Source organism: Eubalaena glacialis, chromosome 2 (assembly GCF_028564815.1).
Source record: "Eubalaena glacialis isolate mEubGla1 chromosome 2, mEubGla1.1.hap2.+ XY, whole genome shotgun sequence".
NCBI classification, from domain to species: Eukaryota; Metazoa; Chordata; class Mammalia; order Artiodactyla; family Balaenidae; genus Eubalaena; species Eubalaena glacialis.
Window position 1 is genome coordinate 25,293,840 of NC_083717.1, and position 16,005 is coordinate 25,309,844.

The following is a 16,005-nucleotide window of genomic DNA, read 5'->3' on the forward strand; positions in this document are numbered from 1 at the left end:
TATAGATTTTCTAAACTGAATGAAAAGTTAGTTCTACAGACCACAGGAAAAAGCACCCCAACTATCCTCATCACGATCATCAGTACCACAAACCAGGCGTAAAATCTTCCAATGACAAATGCACTGATAAGACATTGCACTACAGCTTCAAGGGCTGTCAAGTTCAAAGCAATGCAACTTGGAAATGATATATAAAACGACTGTGCAGAAACAAAGTCAGAGGTAGGACACAACCGAGGAAAGATTATCTAGCGGACAGAACGGCACCAAATCCTTCTCAGGTGGGTCGTTTTAAAAGAACAGGGTTCTAGCCCTTTCTAGTGGAAAAGCTGGCCAAACAGCTGAAGTTCTTTTTACCTAATGACCTTGAGCATTCCCGTGGGAAGGCTCGTTTCGCTTTTCGGTTTGGTTGGATGGAGAGTCACGTGGACTCGGGGCCCCTCTGCCCGCGCGCGGCGCCTGGCTCAGCATCCCCAGCGCGGGGATGGGTCCTGGTCTCAGGGCCGAAGCCGCCGCGAGCGGAAGCGCGGGGAGGAGCGCGGGGAGGAGCGCGGGGCGGGCCCTCGGGGAGAGCGGCGCGCGGCGGGTGGTGCGCGGGCCGCGGCTCCGGGGAGGGCGTCGGGGGAGCAGGCTCGGCGGCGGGGCCTCGGGGTGACTAGCGCCCCCTGGCCGGCGCCGCCCGCGGGCGCACCCACCGCGCCGGCAGCCCGCTCCCGCGCCGCCGCCGCCGCCGCCGCCGCCGCCCAGCCGCGCGCTTGGACCGCCGTCGCCCGCAGGTAGGTCCCTGCGCCGGGCGCCGACCGGGAGGGCAGGGGCCGCGGGGCCGGGGCCGTGCGCCCTGCAAGGGGCGGTGGGTGGCCACCCAGCTCGGGCTCCGGCTCCGAGCCGGTCCAGGAAGGCGCGAGTAGGCTGATGGCGAACTCGGAAACGGCCACTCGAGCCGCAAACTTTGGGTCTAGTTTCCGTGGTTTCTCGCGCGCGGGGTGCCCGGGATGCGCGGACCTTGGCCGGTAGGAGGCCACCGGGGAAGGGGCCGGGCCGCCTCCTCTTGCTTCTGGGGTTTTCTTTCACCTGAACGAACGGCTTGGGTGGGAGGGAGGGAGGAGGGCGGCGGAAAGTTTTGTGTTCTCGGCACGTATTGGGAAGGAGAGGTGTTTGATGCGGTGGCAACCTGTCCGCAGAGGAAAATAATTTCAGTTTTCTTGGCATTTGTTAGAGGATCGGATAGGGCTGCTAACACTCGCCTATAAACAAACTTGGTTTGTTTCCAGGGGCTGTCGTCAGGGTGAGGCCGGTTTTGATAGATACAAAGAAGAAAAAAAAAGTGGTGCTTCATGCCGTAATTGTGGGTGAGAGTGGTTTTTTTCTTGGTGCTCAATCCTGTAACCTTGGTGAGAATGTTTTTCGGCTTTGAGGGCCACATGTTAAGAAAGTAGAGTCAGTATCTTCATTTTATTGGGTTTTTAAGAGCCCCGGTTATCAGTGTGAAATGGACCTTTCATGCTAACGGCTGGGCACTCCCCACGGGGTCAATGAAGAGAGGCCCGAGGCGGCCTCACCTGGGAGATGCTGGGGTTTCTGCAGGGACAGCACTGCTGAGCTGCCTTGTCCTTCGGGGTTGTCCTGATCAGAGTGGTGCTAAGAAAAGATGATTCAGTGATGGACCAAGCTGCCAAGGAGGGGGGTGGTGACACGGGGAGAAGAAGGAGAGGACATCGCTCTGTGTCCGTGGAGGGAATGACCCAACCAAGGATGATCCATCCCTAGGTAGCGGTAACGTGCGGGTCCCGCAGGTGCCCTGCCCTTTCTGAACACGAGTCTGGTTGTTGCTCTCCTTACGTTGTTCTCTAGAAGCTGTGACCACCACCGTCCTTTCCTGATGGGGATACTTGATAGACAAACCCTGTTCGTAAGGTGTGGGTCCCCCCACTCCTACCCCACACCCAAACTTGTGAATCACCATCTTCGTTTCCCCCCTAACTTATCTTTGTTAACTCTTGTAAAATGGCAGTCTCACGGTGGATGCTTAATGTCTTTTAAAAAATGCTGTGTCTGGTGGGAAGGAGGGTGACATTTACTAATTTGGTTGCAAATTACTTTTGAAGTTTATGCACAGCTGTTTAAAATCCCTCGGAGATCAGTGCCATTGTTTGAGGCAGGTGTCTGCCACAGACTGATCTGGTTAGTCTTTCTTGTGCTGATTGAACATATATATATTTAAAGACGCAACATGGGAAGAGCTTCTAAAACCTTCAAAGCCCCAGCTGTGGAGCTCCTCCAAGTTAGCAATTAAGTCGAAATTAAGTTGGTTTGTTTTGGGGTTTTCCCCCCCCCCACCTCGTAAACTTTTCTCTCTGATTTCAAGAGTAACCTGTCGGCATCACCAGCCTTTGTTTCAGACTCTGTGATTTTTCTTGTAAACTTTTAAAATGTAAACTTCCAGGGAAGACTCTTGTCACCCCCTCCGCCTTATCAGTTGTTCACTTCCGCCACTGTCTTGTGTGATGGTTGCTCAGGATGGCAGGTGGCTCTCAGGCGAGCTTGAGCTGCTTTCCTTCTCCCAGACCCTCCTCCCTCCAACAGACATTCCCTATTGAGTCTGTTTGGAAGATGCATAGGTCAACCCTGGAACTTTCTTTTGCCGATGTGTCACTTGTCTTTCGGGTATGCAGGGATATTGTTCAGTAAGTCACACCGTGGTCCTTTTTCAAATCTCAAAGATCGCTCTCAACACCGAGATGAGATTTCTCTTGTTCACAGCAGGTCCTGGAGGCTCCCTCGAATAGCCCATTTGTCTTTGGCCATTTCTATAAAGGTCCCTCATGCCATTGTAATATATTGTCTCTCTTCTGTGGAAAAGACGAAATTCTTTTGTGTCATGAATTTGGTGTTTTATCTAATATTCCACGTAGACTGGGTTCAGGATTTTCTTTTGAGAGTGTGGGCTTCTGGTAGAAATCTACCAGGAGATTCAGGAGTAAAGCTCCACAAATCTCCTTATAATGCAGAATTTGATGATAGGACATTTGCCTTCCTTTAAAATAGGAATTGGAATTAGTACTTCCTGTTCTTAGTGCATTTCATGTTTTAGAGTTACTGATTATGTTGTTGGCCCTTGAAACTATTGCTGATATAGTAATCAAATGTGATTGTTTGTTAATAAGGGTATTTTTGATTTCAGGTGACTTCCATTTTAGAGGGTTCAATCTTTTATCTGTTTTTCAAGTAATTTTCACAAATCATTTCATAAAAATAAAAAATGGTTATAAGTCCTAGAGAATACCGATATATAATGTGGTTTCATATTTACGTAATTTTGTTGCCCAAAATCAGATTGTAATTAAAAAGTAAGGAAATTAGTCTTGTGGTGACATGACATAGCATTAAACTCATTCTTTCTGTCTATTTTAAAACTTTAAGTGTCTCGTTTTCAAGCAGCAAATCATTCAGGTTTGCTTTCTAATATGTATTTTAACTGTTAAGGCAGAAATTAGGAGAAACTCATAGGAAAACATGATGTCGAGGCAAAAAAGATAAAAGGTGTTTCCTTGCAATAATGGAAACATCTTTCATTATTTTAACCTGTCAAGCACTTATACACAAATTCACATTGCTCTGTCATCTAAAGATATCCTTGGTGCAAAATGAGAACCAGAGGTTTCTGAAATTAGGAATAGCACATCCTAAGCCTACAGTCATAGATTTCTGCTCTGGGATTAAATTAGCAGATATTCAAAGCCACTCACGCTGGCAGCACATACTTCTACAGATTGATGTTAACTTTTGTTTTTTCAATTTTATTGGAGCATAGTTGATTTACAATGTTAGTTTCAGGTGTACAGCAAAAGTGGTTCAGTTATACATATATCCTTTTTCAGATTCTTTCCCCATATAGGTTATTACAGAATATTGCGTAGAGTTCCCTGTGCTATACAGTAGGTCCTTGTTGGTTTTCTATTTTATATTTAGTAGTGTGTGTATGTTAATCCCAAGCTCCTAATTTATCCCCCCCCAAACACACACACATTTCCCCTTTGGTAACCATAGGTTTGTTTTCAAAATCTGTGAGTCTGTTTCATAAGTGAGTTCATTTATATCATTTTTTAAAAAATTATGATAACTTTTGAATTAAGCTAATACTATTGATGGTAATCAGAGCCAGTAAAAGCAATAAGGCATGGTTTTATTGATGTATTATTACTTATAATTTATGTGCCACATATTATACTCAATTTTATTTGTATTTGACGGACATTACTGTTTGTAATGTTTAATCTTTGCGAAGCTTATATAAATTTGATATCACCATCACCACCACCATCACCATCCAAATTCTGCAGATGGGGAAACGGAGGCTCAGGGAGGTTGTCACTTGCCAGCTCTTCCAGCTGGTAACTGTTAGAATCAGGTGTGTGTGATCGCCAAGCATTGCCATAAACCACAGAGCTAGATGACCTACCAATTAAATATTTTAAGTTGTGATAAAATACACATAACAAAATTTCCCATCGTAATCATTTTTAAATGTGCAGTTCAGCGGCATTAAGTACATTCACGCTGTCATGCAACTATCACCACCATCCATCTACAGAGCTCTTTTCATCTTGCAAAACTGAAACTATGTACCTATTAAACAATAACTCCCCATCCATCCCTTCCTCCAGCCCCTTAAAACCTCCCTTCTACTTTCCATCTTTGAATTTGACTGCTCTAGGGACCTCATATAAATGGAATCAGACAGTATTTGTCTTTTTGTGAATTGCTTACTTCACTTAGCTTAATGTCCTTCAGGTTCATCTATGTTGTAGCCCATGTCAGAATTGCCTTCCTTTTTTAAGGCTGAATAATATTCCATTGTATGTATCTACCACATTTTGTTTATCCATTCATCTGTTCATGGACGCTTGGGCTGCTTCCACATTTTGGCTTACGAGTAGTGCTGCTATGAATATGGGTGTATCTCTTCAAATTTCTGCTTTAAATTCTTTTGGCTGTATACCCAGAAGTGGAATTGCTGGATTAAATGATAATTTCGGGTTTAGTTTTTTGAGGAGCCACCACACTGTTTTCTATGGCGGCTGCACCATGTTACACTCCCACCAACAGCGCACGAGGGTGTCAGTGTCTCCTGTCCTCGCCAATACTCGACACCCGTTATTTTCTGTTTTTTGATAGTTGGCATCCTAATGGGTGTGAGGTTAACCAGTTAACCAGTTAGCTTTTTACCAAATCATTTGGTGCACGACGTGCGGGTTCTCTGGGCCGATGCTGCTCCTGAATTTGTTTTTTCCTATCTCACCTCCTGCTTATGTCCCTTTTTCTAGCGAAGAATAATTGGAGGACTTACTACTCCAGCACCTCCTGGAGGACTAGGGAACCCATGGGCAGGAGGGCTCCTGACAGATGAACACCGGGTCTCTCTAGGGAGGGCTGTCCCTGCTTATGTGAAGGACCTCGTGCTTTAGCAATGAATAGTTGTCGAGAATCAACTAAGCGTGGCATTAGTATTAATGACACTAAATGTGCAGAACAGACCCTTTGCAGAAGATTAGGTAAAGGTTGAGTTATCTCTTATATGTGACCAAAACAAGACAAATTCTTAGGACAGTGGAGAGAACCAAAAAGCTGATGGCTGTGGTTTCATCCATCAAGCTCTTGTTGGGAGGCTCAGAGCCGCACGCTGTGCTGTATAACCCACCCGGGGGGCGGAGATGCAGCCAGATGAAGGGGAAATTATAAGTGTGATGATTTCATCATGTATTGGGTTGGCCAAAGAGTTCGTTTGGGGTTTTTTTTTTTTTTATAACGTCTTATGGAAAAACCCAATGAACTTTTTGGCCAGCCCAATATTTGTATTGTTATATGTCAGTTTATAATATGACGGTGCATGACAATGTTATATGTTTATTTTGTCTGTTTCTTGCTCTAGAGCGTAAACTCCCTGAGGGCTGGCATTTGTCCGTAGCCGTATTCCCAGCTCCTACAGTAGTGCTGGCACGTAGTGAGTAAATGAGTGCAGAATGAGTGTGTAAGCGCGGTACTAGGGGCATACGTGGTGCCATGAGAGCACTAGATCTGGGGTGTCTGAGAAGATGTCCCAGAGAAAGCAGCGGCTCAGCTGAAACCTGAGGATGTTCTGGAAGGTGGGAACGGCGTTTTAGGATTGCTGTGAGCATGACGTCCTAGCGAGGGAAAGGAAGACAGTCTGGATTGAGCACAGCGGGTGAATGAGTAGAGGGGCTGAGCCCAGAGTTCCCCCTCAAAGTGTGCTACTGGCATCAACTACACTCTCTAGTTGAAAGTACAAAGAGCAGACCCTTAGTTGCCCTTGGCTATCTTACCCTCCTTCCCATCTCAGTCCTCTGAGTTGTTCACACTGAGTAGATGCTAAAATAAGCATCTAGCAAGTAGAGTGTTGCCAAGATATGGGTGAGTTTCCAAAGCAAGCCAAGTGCTGTGAGTCCATGGTCAGATAAGACAACTCTTCTCAGCCCAGGTGAGCAAGAAGCCAAGTCTTTCATGCAAGTCAGCTGACCTGTCTTTCTTTCAGTTTGGGGAGAAATTCACGTCAGCTGTGTGTGTAGCGCTTTTAGAGCAGTCGTCTTCAGCATTTTCCATTCTGTGGTCCGTTAATGTTTTCAGTGATACAAAAACAGGCCCCTCACCCAGTGTTTTTTAAACTGCAAGACGCAATCCATTATTGGATTATGAAATTAACTTATTGTGTTGGAACAAGCGTATCTTTAAACATGAAATCGAATAGAACAGAAAAGACTAGCATGCATTTCATGTAGCAAGAGTAATTCATGAAATTTTGGGTCCTGGAGTTTGGGACATGTGTCTTACCCAAAAGCTTGAAAATGATAGACCCATGACATTTAGTTTTCTATAATGTTCCTTTTAAGTTATAGAATCGCACAAGCGCAGGCCTGGAGGGAGGGCAGGAGAAAGGGACATTAGTTGAGTGATCATCGTGCAGGTGCCTGGATACATGGGATTATTTACTCCTGAAGTCCTGCTCATTGGATGGATCATCCACAGTTTACAGAGGAGACGCTGAGGCTTGTAGAGGTTAAGAAATTTGATCAAGGGTTACATGACAAATGACTAGCTGTGAACCCTGATCTCTTGGCTCACAATTTAATCTTCCTTTCAGGCCTCCATAGATTGTATTCCCAAAATTTGAAGACATCTTCTCAGGGAACGTGTTATAACCATATTCCACATTAGTTAAGAGGAATATGGACTTTGGGATATACCCCATCAACTTCTTAAGGAACTAAGTCACATAAGAAGAAGTAGTATTGATTAAACAGACCAGGGCTGTTGACAAAGATGAAAAGGGCCACTCTTTCCTCCCCCTGAAGCTTTCCCCCTGCTGCTGGGAGAAGCAGCCTCAGTGGAGCCATGTGAGGTGACGTGCTTTCCTTTCTAAAGCTGGGATCCCTGGGGCCATAGCTGAGTCCCACTGTCTACTTTTCCCAGTGTGTATCCAGAGGCTGATGAGTTTCTACTGGACAAAATTATGCAATTATGCAAATTCCTGGTGCGTGATTCCATGATTTCCAGCATCTGCCAGGCTTTCAGACTTTGCCTGGTCAACTCTCTTTCCCTTTCTACAGCAGCTATTTCAGACCATCTCCTGCCACTGTCACCCCCTCAGCCTGCTTCGCTGAGAAAATGGAAGTTTTCCTGATGAAAACCACCTTACCCTGAGATCACAGGGCTACAAGCCCAACTCTCTCTGGATCCACCCTCCCATCCTCCCTGTCTTTTACAATGAAGAAAAAAAAAAGCCTCACCTGTCTAATGTTCATCCTCCATTGAAGCTCTGGAATCCATTTCTTCTTCCTCCTTGAGAATCTCATTCTCTTGATTATGTCCTCTTGCACCTGTATTTTCCTTCCCTCCCTCATGCCTGGCCCCATTCTCACTGCACAGACATGCTGAAATCCCTCCCTTCTTTGAAGAGAAAGGCCATCCTTCTGTGCCTTCCTCCAGCTACTTCTCTCTTTCCTCCTCTTCACAACCAGACTCCTTACATTGTCCTCTGCACCTGCTGCTCTGTCCTCCCTCCATGTCTTGGCCACAGACATCTGGCGTCGCCTCTGCTGCCCCTGGGAATGTATCCCATTCCTGTTCCCTTTTGCTGATTCTTGCTAAATTCCGCTCCCGGTCTTCCTTGACTTCTCTGCAGCAGACCGGGTACTGAGCACCTCTGGATTCTCCGAGCAACGTCGTCCTCCCATCCCCCCTTCCCGTCCTCCTTCCTTCCTCTCCTGTGCTTTGCAAGCTACGCCTCTCCTTTCCGTCCCCTGGAAGGTTGATGTTCCTCAGTGTTCTCACCCCGTGGGTAACCTCATCCCTCACTGACCTTAACAGCTGCTTCCTGGCTGACCACTGCCCCACCGCGCCACCATGACCTATCCAGAGTCCTCTTTTGCTGCTGCTTGATGGGCGCATCCAACACCCCCTGCCCCAAACTGCAGGCGTCGTCTTCCCCTTTCTCTTTCTACAGACCCGCCTCCCATTCTTTTCTATATCTGGCACTGGCATCACCTGTCCTTGCACGAGCAGAAATCTGGACGTTTTCCTTGACTCCTCACCTCTGCAGCTCCCCCCAAACCAAGTTCTGTTAGTTGCACCCCCTGCTTATCTTTTTATTCCATCCACCTTCTCCAGCCCCCACTCTATTTGCAGGTCACCACCATTTCTCTTCTGGATCACTGCCAGAAACTCCTCACTGGTCTCTGTTACTATGGACTGTCCTCCATGCTGCAGCTGGGAGGATCCTTCTAGAACCCAGATCTGAGCTTGTCACTCCTTGCTTTAAACTCTCCAGTGGCTACCCAGTGTACTTGGAATGAAAGCTGGACCCTGTAACGTGAAATAGAAGGTTCTAGTTGGTCTGCACTCCCCTGTCCTCTCCAGCCTCATCTCTCCAGCACCACACACATCACTTTCCTCCAAGTCCAAGCCTCTTTGGGTTCCGTAGCGGTCCCATGCGTCCCATTGCCTCATGGAACTTTCTGCCCTACCTCTAGCCCCTCCTTCCTTTGGCTATTCTCTACGTTTTCAGGGCCTAACTTAGACAGTTTTCCTCTGGAAAACTCTTCCTTCAAATTAGGATTTTGTTTCCTCCCACATGTCCTTAAAGCACGTACGAGATCATCTACATACAGCACTTAGCCCCATGCGTGGCAACCAGTCAATACACGTTAGCTGGCACGGCACTTAGTATATACTGGTTTCTTTACCTTTAGATGTTCCAAATAGATTGTAAACTCTCTGAGGGCAGAAGGCACATTCTCTTATTCTTGATTGAATCCCTGGTATCTAGCACTGTTTCTGATGCATAGTAGGTGCTCAGTAAATGTTAGTGGAATAAATAAATGAGCCACACATTTTAGAACCTTTAATGTCTAAGGGACTGTGTGCTAATCCCAATCTAGTAGTTCAAATGTCTGCACAAATAGAATCATTATCATCTTCAGCAATTTTTGCCTGTGGGTCTCTGGAATTATCTAGATACATTCTACTACAAAGTCAGAGTTGAAGGTGATGGGAAACATTTAAAAATGCAAAGAGGCATCTTGCTACAAGGGAAAAACTCCATCTCCCCATCTCTGTGGTATGATTTTCTCCCTCTGTCATCCTCATAGTTTCTCACTTTGCTGGGAAATGCCAATAATAAAAGGAAAAAAGATTAAGAATGATCAGGAAATAAAAAGTAATATTGAAATATTCTGAAATATCCTACAAGGTTGAGGCAGTAGGTAAACATTAAATGCAAATATACAGCGAACTCAAAATTATTTTAATAAAAAGAAATTATCAAAGGGTAAAAGAGGTTAAAAAATTTAATGAAACGATAAGAGACTTTAAGGATTCTTCAGAACAAAATCATCGTGATCTTAAACTTCATTAAGAAAGGTAAAAAGCAAAAGACTAAATTTGAGAATTAGGACAATAAAGGCATGCCAAAGATTAAATAATTGAGAGTATTCAAAGAAAAATATCTTAAAGAGTAATAAATTATTTAGGGGACTCACTGAAAGTGTAACCAAAAATATGGAACCAGAGGGGGAAAAAACCATAATCTTTTAAAGAAGATTAAAAATAAATCCCAGCAATAATAAGATGAGCACTAGCATGGGTTCCTAATGGCAAGTGAGCCACAGCTAAAACAGTGTGAAAACTGGAGCTTAGGGTTTTAACCTCAAAAGCCCGTGTCACCTCAGTGGGATTTCAGAGGCAGTTTTTAGCATACTTGCTGTGTGAATGCCATCATGTTTCAGGGGAAATGCTCTGTGAGTTCCACTGTGACATTTCCCTGGGGGGGGGGGGGCGGGGGGGTCACACAAGGGCAACCAAAGAGTTACGCTCATCTTTGACTGCAGAACAAGGGAGACACTTCTAGCTGTGTGAGACTCAGCATCCCTTCCTTCCAGAACCTAATGGCTTCTCCATCCTGTGTATCCTGCTTTCCTTTGGGAAATAAGAAAATCAGGTGGCCCCCTAAGTGCATTCCTCACCTTGTTCATGGAGCCTCTTCTCAACCAGAGTCCCTTTGGCAGTTACCCAAGAAAGTGTCTTTGTGTGTTGTACCTTTTCTGTGTAGCTTGTAATGTGTTACCCTCCCTCTTATGCTTTCTCATGTCTCTGGGGACTTGAGATTCTGTCTAGCTCATAAGCAGAGCTCAATAATGATATTCTAATTCAATTAGTATTTCCTGAGGAAGCTCACCTATTCCAGGTCTTCTATTTCCTTCTCTTTCTTAAACTCTTGGCACAGAGCTCAGACCACATCTTGACTGGAGGAAGCTCATGAAACCTCTCCTAGTCTGGGAATAGATTCTATTTTTCTCTCATCGCTAACAAGAAGGATTCTGACTTTGAATGTCACATTTTTCAGGGCCTAATCATTAGTGCTAAGAGCCCTAAGCCCTGCAATGTTGGCCTGTCTGCTTAAGGTGAATGTTAAGGGTCTGGCTGAGAAGTGGTGCATAGGGCCAAGTACATCGTTACAGTTTGGTGCATTGACGTCTGTTTGGCCAGACTCTATACCCTGTCAGCTGTTTGCCTTCCTCCCCTCCCTTGCCCAGTTCCATTGTGCCAGTCCCTCCACCTTGCTTTCCAGGTCCCTTGCAATAAATGAAGACACATGGGAGTTGGCACACAAGGGTATTAATCCAGATTAGATTGTCTTTTTCAGTAGCAGAGACTGGAGAGAGGCTATAGGATCTTGGGGCATCCTTCCCCCTGCCTTTGTCCAGCTTTTCCATGGCCTTGCCAGTCTTCCCGAGCCATCCAACAGTGAAGGCAGATGGAAAAGTCACAGAAATGGGGGCTAGGAGCCCCACGTTCTCATTCCTGCTTTGTCATATTGACCATAAGATGAGTGAGTCGGATGAGGAGTCTGTAGGATCCCTCCTGATCCTAATATTTTGTAGCTGTTTGGGGGGCGGGGGGTTCTTTTGATATCTACACATTCTAGTCACACCAGGATTTCACCCAGGCACCTGCCGTGGTGCAGTAGTGGATACATTTCATGGCTCCCAGTCAGTAGTTAGCCCGCTCGTAAGCACGGGTGTAGAATAGAGAATATAACCAGTAGTGTAACCCTTCACCAGTAAATGGGAGTGCAGTCACCCAAACACTGAAATCATTCCACTGTCGTTTAGACTTGGCAAATTAAAACTTCACATGATAACAACAACACATTTTTTCTTCTACTGTGTCAGTGATGACAGTAGCACAAGAAATCTAATAACAACCAGGTTTTCTCAAAATGCCGATTCTCCAAAAAGAACAACTTGATTTCCTCAGTGGACTTTGTTTCTGGAAGATAGGATCGTGAGGAATAGCAGCCAGATAGCATCTTCTCCCCTCTAAGAATGGGAACTGTTTTCATTCTTCTGCATCAGTCATTGGAAAAGAAAAATAAATTAGCATGTATTTTTAAGGACATATTTAGGCTGTACAGATGGAGTGATATTCACAGTAGCCATAAATAAACTCTTTCATCAGAGTAATTCTTACATGCAGCTGAGCCAGTCCTAGATAGTTTTGTAAAAATCCTTTTAATGTTGAAATAATTCAGGGAGAAATAAAATGCATAATTCCAAGTTCTGGAGCAGAGGCAGCCTGAATATTTGCCAAAGGTTCAGCACAAAATACTTTAACCTTCCTCCATTCCAATAAAAAGAAGGATTTTACAACAGAACTTCTTTCCTAGTTCCTGGGCATTGAGATTTGTTATTATTTATAGCACACTTGGGAACTTTGATGAAAAGTGCTTTAGGAAGGAAAGAAAGCCACGTGAGCAGTAGGAAAGGCTTTGCATTACTTATTAAAATAAAATGCAACTTACTTGACCCCAAATTGCCAATATTGCTGAGCATAAACTAGCACATGATTTTAGAAATTAATGAAGGCAAAGTTATCCGTTAACAGTTTCCCACAGGTGGAGCTGGTAGAGAGAAATGTCATCACATAACATCATATTTGAGTTTTATTATTTAAGTTGAAATGAAAGAAACAAGGGCAAGCCTTTCTCTTTTGAGAACAGACTAGAGGTATTCAGAACAGAGAGAATATATCTTCCTTTAAATATACAAAATCAGTTTTCTCCTGAAAAAATATTGTAGATACTTTCTCATGGAAAAATAGTCTAGACCTCTAGGTCTAAATATCTAGACCCAGAGAGAGATCACACCATTTATTCAAGTACTGGTCTATCTCAAGACATTTAGCAATATAGCTAAGAAAGCCAATTATAAAGAACCAACAAACATTCTGCAGGTCCAAAAAGTGAGACACGTGTTTGTTTGGATATTTGTCTAAAAACTACCATTAGGAAAGTTCAGACTGAATTCCAGGGAATTTTAATCCACACACTGCATTTTCTTAGCCTTTTTGCAAGATGGAATCAGAGGATTACATTTTCTAAGGACCATTTTTTTAAAAAGCTTGAGCACTCATCAGTTAAGTGTGACATAGGCTTGAAATAAGAGTTGGTGATAAGTAATTACGTGAAGTACAACTCAGCACATGTTGACAGTGGACCAATGCGATTGTCCTGAACTTGTCAAGGCTGTGGTGTACTATTTATTTGACCTAGAATATTGCTTTGGATATCAGTCACTGTGTAACAGACTTCCCCGACACTTAGTGGCTTAAAACAGCACCATTTTATTTGCTCGTGATTCTGTGGCTCAGGAATGTGGGCTGGTTCTGCTCCTGATGGATTCACCTGGCGTCTCTCGTGAGGTTGTGCACAGATCTGAGATGGGACCACTCATATATTATATGGCACTTGGTAGGTATGGCTCGAAGACTGGGACATCCCGCTCCCTCTCTCTCTGTCTGTGCGGCTACCTTGGGCTTCCTTTCATGGTAATTAGATCCTCAGAGTGAGTGTTCCCAACACACAAAGGCTCGCATCTCTTAAGGGCCACACTAAGAAGACACAGAGCATCACGGAGTTCTACTGGTCCAAGCAAGTCCCAGGCCAGCCAAGATCACGGGGAGGGGCCCGGCCAAGTGGCATTGCAGAATAGCTTTGGAATGGGAGATGCTCTTGCAGCCATCTTTGGAAACACAGTCTAGCACAAACATTTAGGCTGTTATAGGATAACATTTCATAAAAGTGACCTCACGTTTATTTTCTGAGATGGAGCCTCTTCACTCTCCTGACAGAAGGACCCGACGAAAACAAAAATCTGATTGCCATTCTCCGCCTTGCTCTGTGTCACCTACAAAATAAGATCCAGACCCTTCACACGGCTTGCCAGGTCCTTCCCTGTCTGTCCCCTGCCTGCCTCTCAGCCTCGCTCTCACAAGGCCCCGAGCACCAGTCGCTCTTCAACCGCCTCTTGGTTAGCACAGCTCCACGTGGGACCACGTGCTTGGGATGCACTTCTTCCCATCGCATCCTCACTTGGCTGACCCCTCAGACATCACTGCCTCTGCGAAGGCTCCCCCACCCCCTGCTGTATGAAAGCATCCTTCCCCCCGGGGGAGTGCAGGGATCCGAGTCTCTCTCTCCAGTCCAGCCCTGGCCTTGTCCCCCACAGAGCAAGCGCTCAGGCATTAAAGTCAGCGTAGTCTACGCACAGGGTAGAGTGGCGGGGTGCCTGGAGGGAAGACCAGAAAACCCCAAACAGGAAGAAGGCGGTGTGAGGAGGAGGTCAGAGCCGTGAAGAGTGAGCCGAGCGACGGAACCGGAGGTGGATGCAGAACCGCCAACGTGCAGAGAGAGAAAGGGAACACGCTAGACACACAGAGGACGAGAGACGAGCTGAAACAGAGTATTCAATGAGAGCGTAGTGTCATGGGGAAGAAGGAAGAAGCAGAAGGCTGACATCGGACCCAGCCATGTGCATCCACAGAGATGCGGGAACCGCGCCCCGTCGGGGCATCCCGGATGTGCAGTTAAAAGGCGGGGCACCCCGATGCCAAACAATACACAGCCTCACTCCTCTGCACACCTTCTCAACAGGTGACTGCCCGACCAAGAGGGCGGGAGAGAAGTTGGGCAAAGGGAAGAAGAGTTGCTGCTTCTGGGAAAACCTGTGGGACCATCACTCCTCAGTCTACGGTGGTGCTTACTTCGCTTGGCTGAATAGCTTTCCTCCTGAGCCAAATTGACCGAATAACGTCAAAGTGAAACTGTTGTACTTGACGCTGGTGACAAGGTTCAGGGGAAGTGGTGTGACTCAGGGGAGGGAGGATGTAGCTAATCCCCAGCGAGGAAGACCCACCTTGAAAGAGCAGGAGCCGCCTTTTGACAAAACAACCCTAAAGGAAGTAATTGTCGTGAGAAAATATGTTTTCTGCTAAATGGTGGAAGAAGAAAATATGACCATCCTTCCTTGGACTCTGTTGAGTGTGTAAACTCAGTACTAATACTTATAACTAACTTGGATAGAGCTTTTTCTGCATCCAGGAGCTGCTCTGATCCGTTTACATCTATTAACTCACTTGAGGTGGGTCCTGTGATTGTCCCCATTTTACAGGTGAGGAAACCAGTTAAACAGCCTGTTCAAAGTCACCGAGCTGCTAAACTGCAGAGCTGGGATTTGAACGCAGGCAGTTTGATGCCGTAGTCCATCTTCCTAATGCTCTACTTGGCTTAGGCTGAATATGGCAATATACTGTATCTACTGACTCATTTTTTTAAAATACTACCTGACAGTGGTATTAATTCTAAGAAATGAGTTTTGAGACTCCTTTTCCTCTGTATATCTCAATTAAGGTTTGGGACACATTTTAAAATGGCAAATTCTATCAGCTCTGGACACACACACACACGCGCGCACACACACACACACTCTGACTGCCGTAATTTGCAAAGAGCTGTTCAGAAGAAAGTGTGTTTAATTAAAAATGAGTGCGAAATGCAGCCAGATTAACCTTCTTTGGTGATAACTTTGAAGTTTGAACTTTGACTTTGTAAGGCAGTTCTGGAAATGAGAAGAAGGACATATTCTTATGCTGTGAGATATATTAAATTGTTTCTCAGTATATACCTGAGGTAACTTTGTAATTTGCTCTTTAGTCAGTATATCTATGAAATCACTGGTAAGATTCAAATTAATTTTCTGATCCCTTTTATGTCTATTGCTTATTAATTGTTGTTATTTGACAAGTTTCTGAAGCACAAGATTCCAAAAAGTTCAAAGTGATATCCTTATTCAAGAAAACATTTCTTTTGCCAATATTTTCCAAAGAATAATTTTTTAAAATCTCAAGAACTCTGTACTTGATTATTTTTCTGGTTGGTTTGCAAAATAACAACTAGAAATATCATAGATATTTCATATTTGAGCAAATGGGCAATTTTCAGAGGTTGAATATAAATATTAGTCCTGAAAATAAATAAGTAGGAAAATTATAGTAGCCACCGAGGCACATAACACCCATGACGCATCGTCTTGGGGGCAGAAATATAACGTATCTATGCTTTCTGCGGCTTCTGTTTTAACCTTATCCTTCTGACCT

At 44.9% G+C, this 16,005-nt stretch overlaps 1 protein-coding gene and 1 long non-coding RNA gene across 2 annotated transcripts in view; one reads left to right on the forward strand and one right to left on the reverse strand.

Annotated features, from left to right (window-relative positions):
* The window catches only part of LOC133084863 (uncharacterized), a 165,599-nt gene that overhangs the window by 33,960 nt on the left and 115,634 nt on the right, over positions 1–16,005 (reverse strand). The window lies entirely within an intron of this gene.
* Positions 748–16,005, forward strand: part of PRKCQ (protein kinase C theta) — a 145,943-nt gene continuing 130,685 nt past the window's right edge. The window contains exon 1 of the mRNA XM_061181650.1: positions 748–776. The gene's annotated coding sequence lies outside the window, so the exon portion shown is untranslated. The remainder of the gene's footprint in view (positions 777–16,005) is intronic.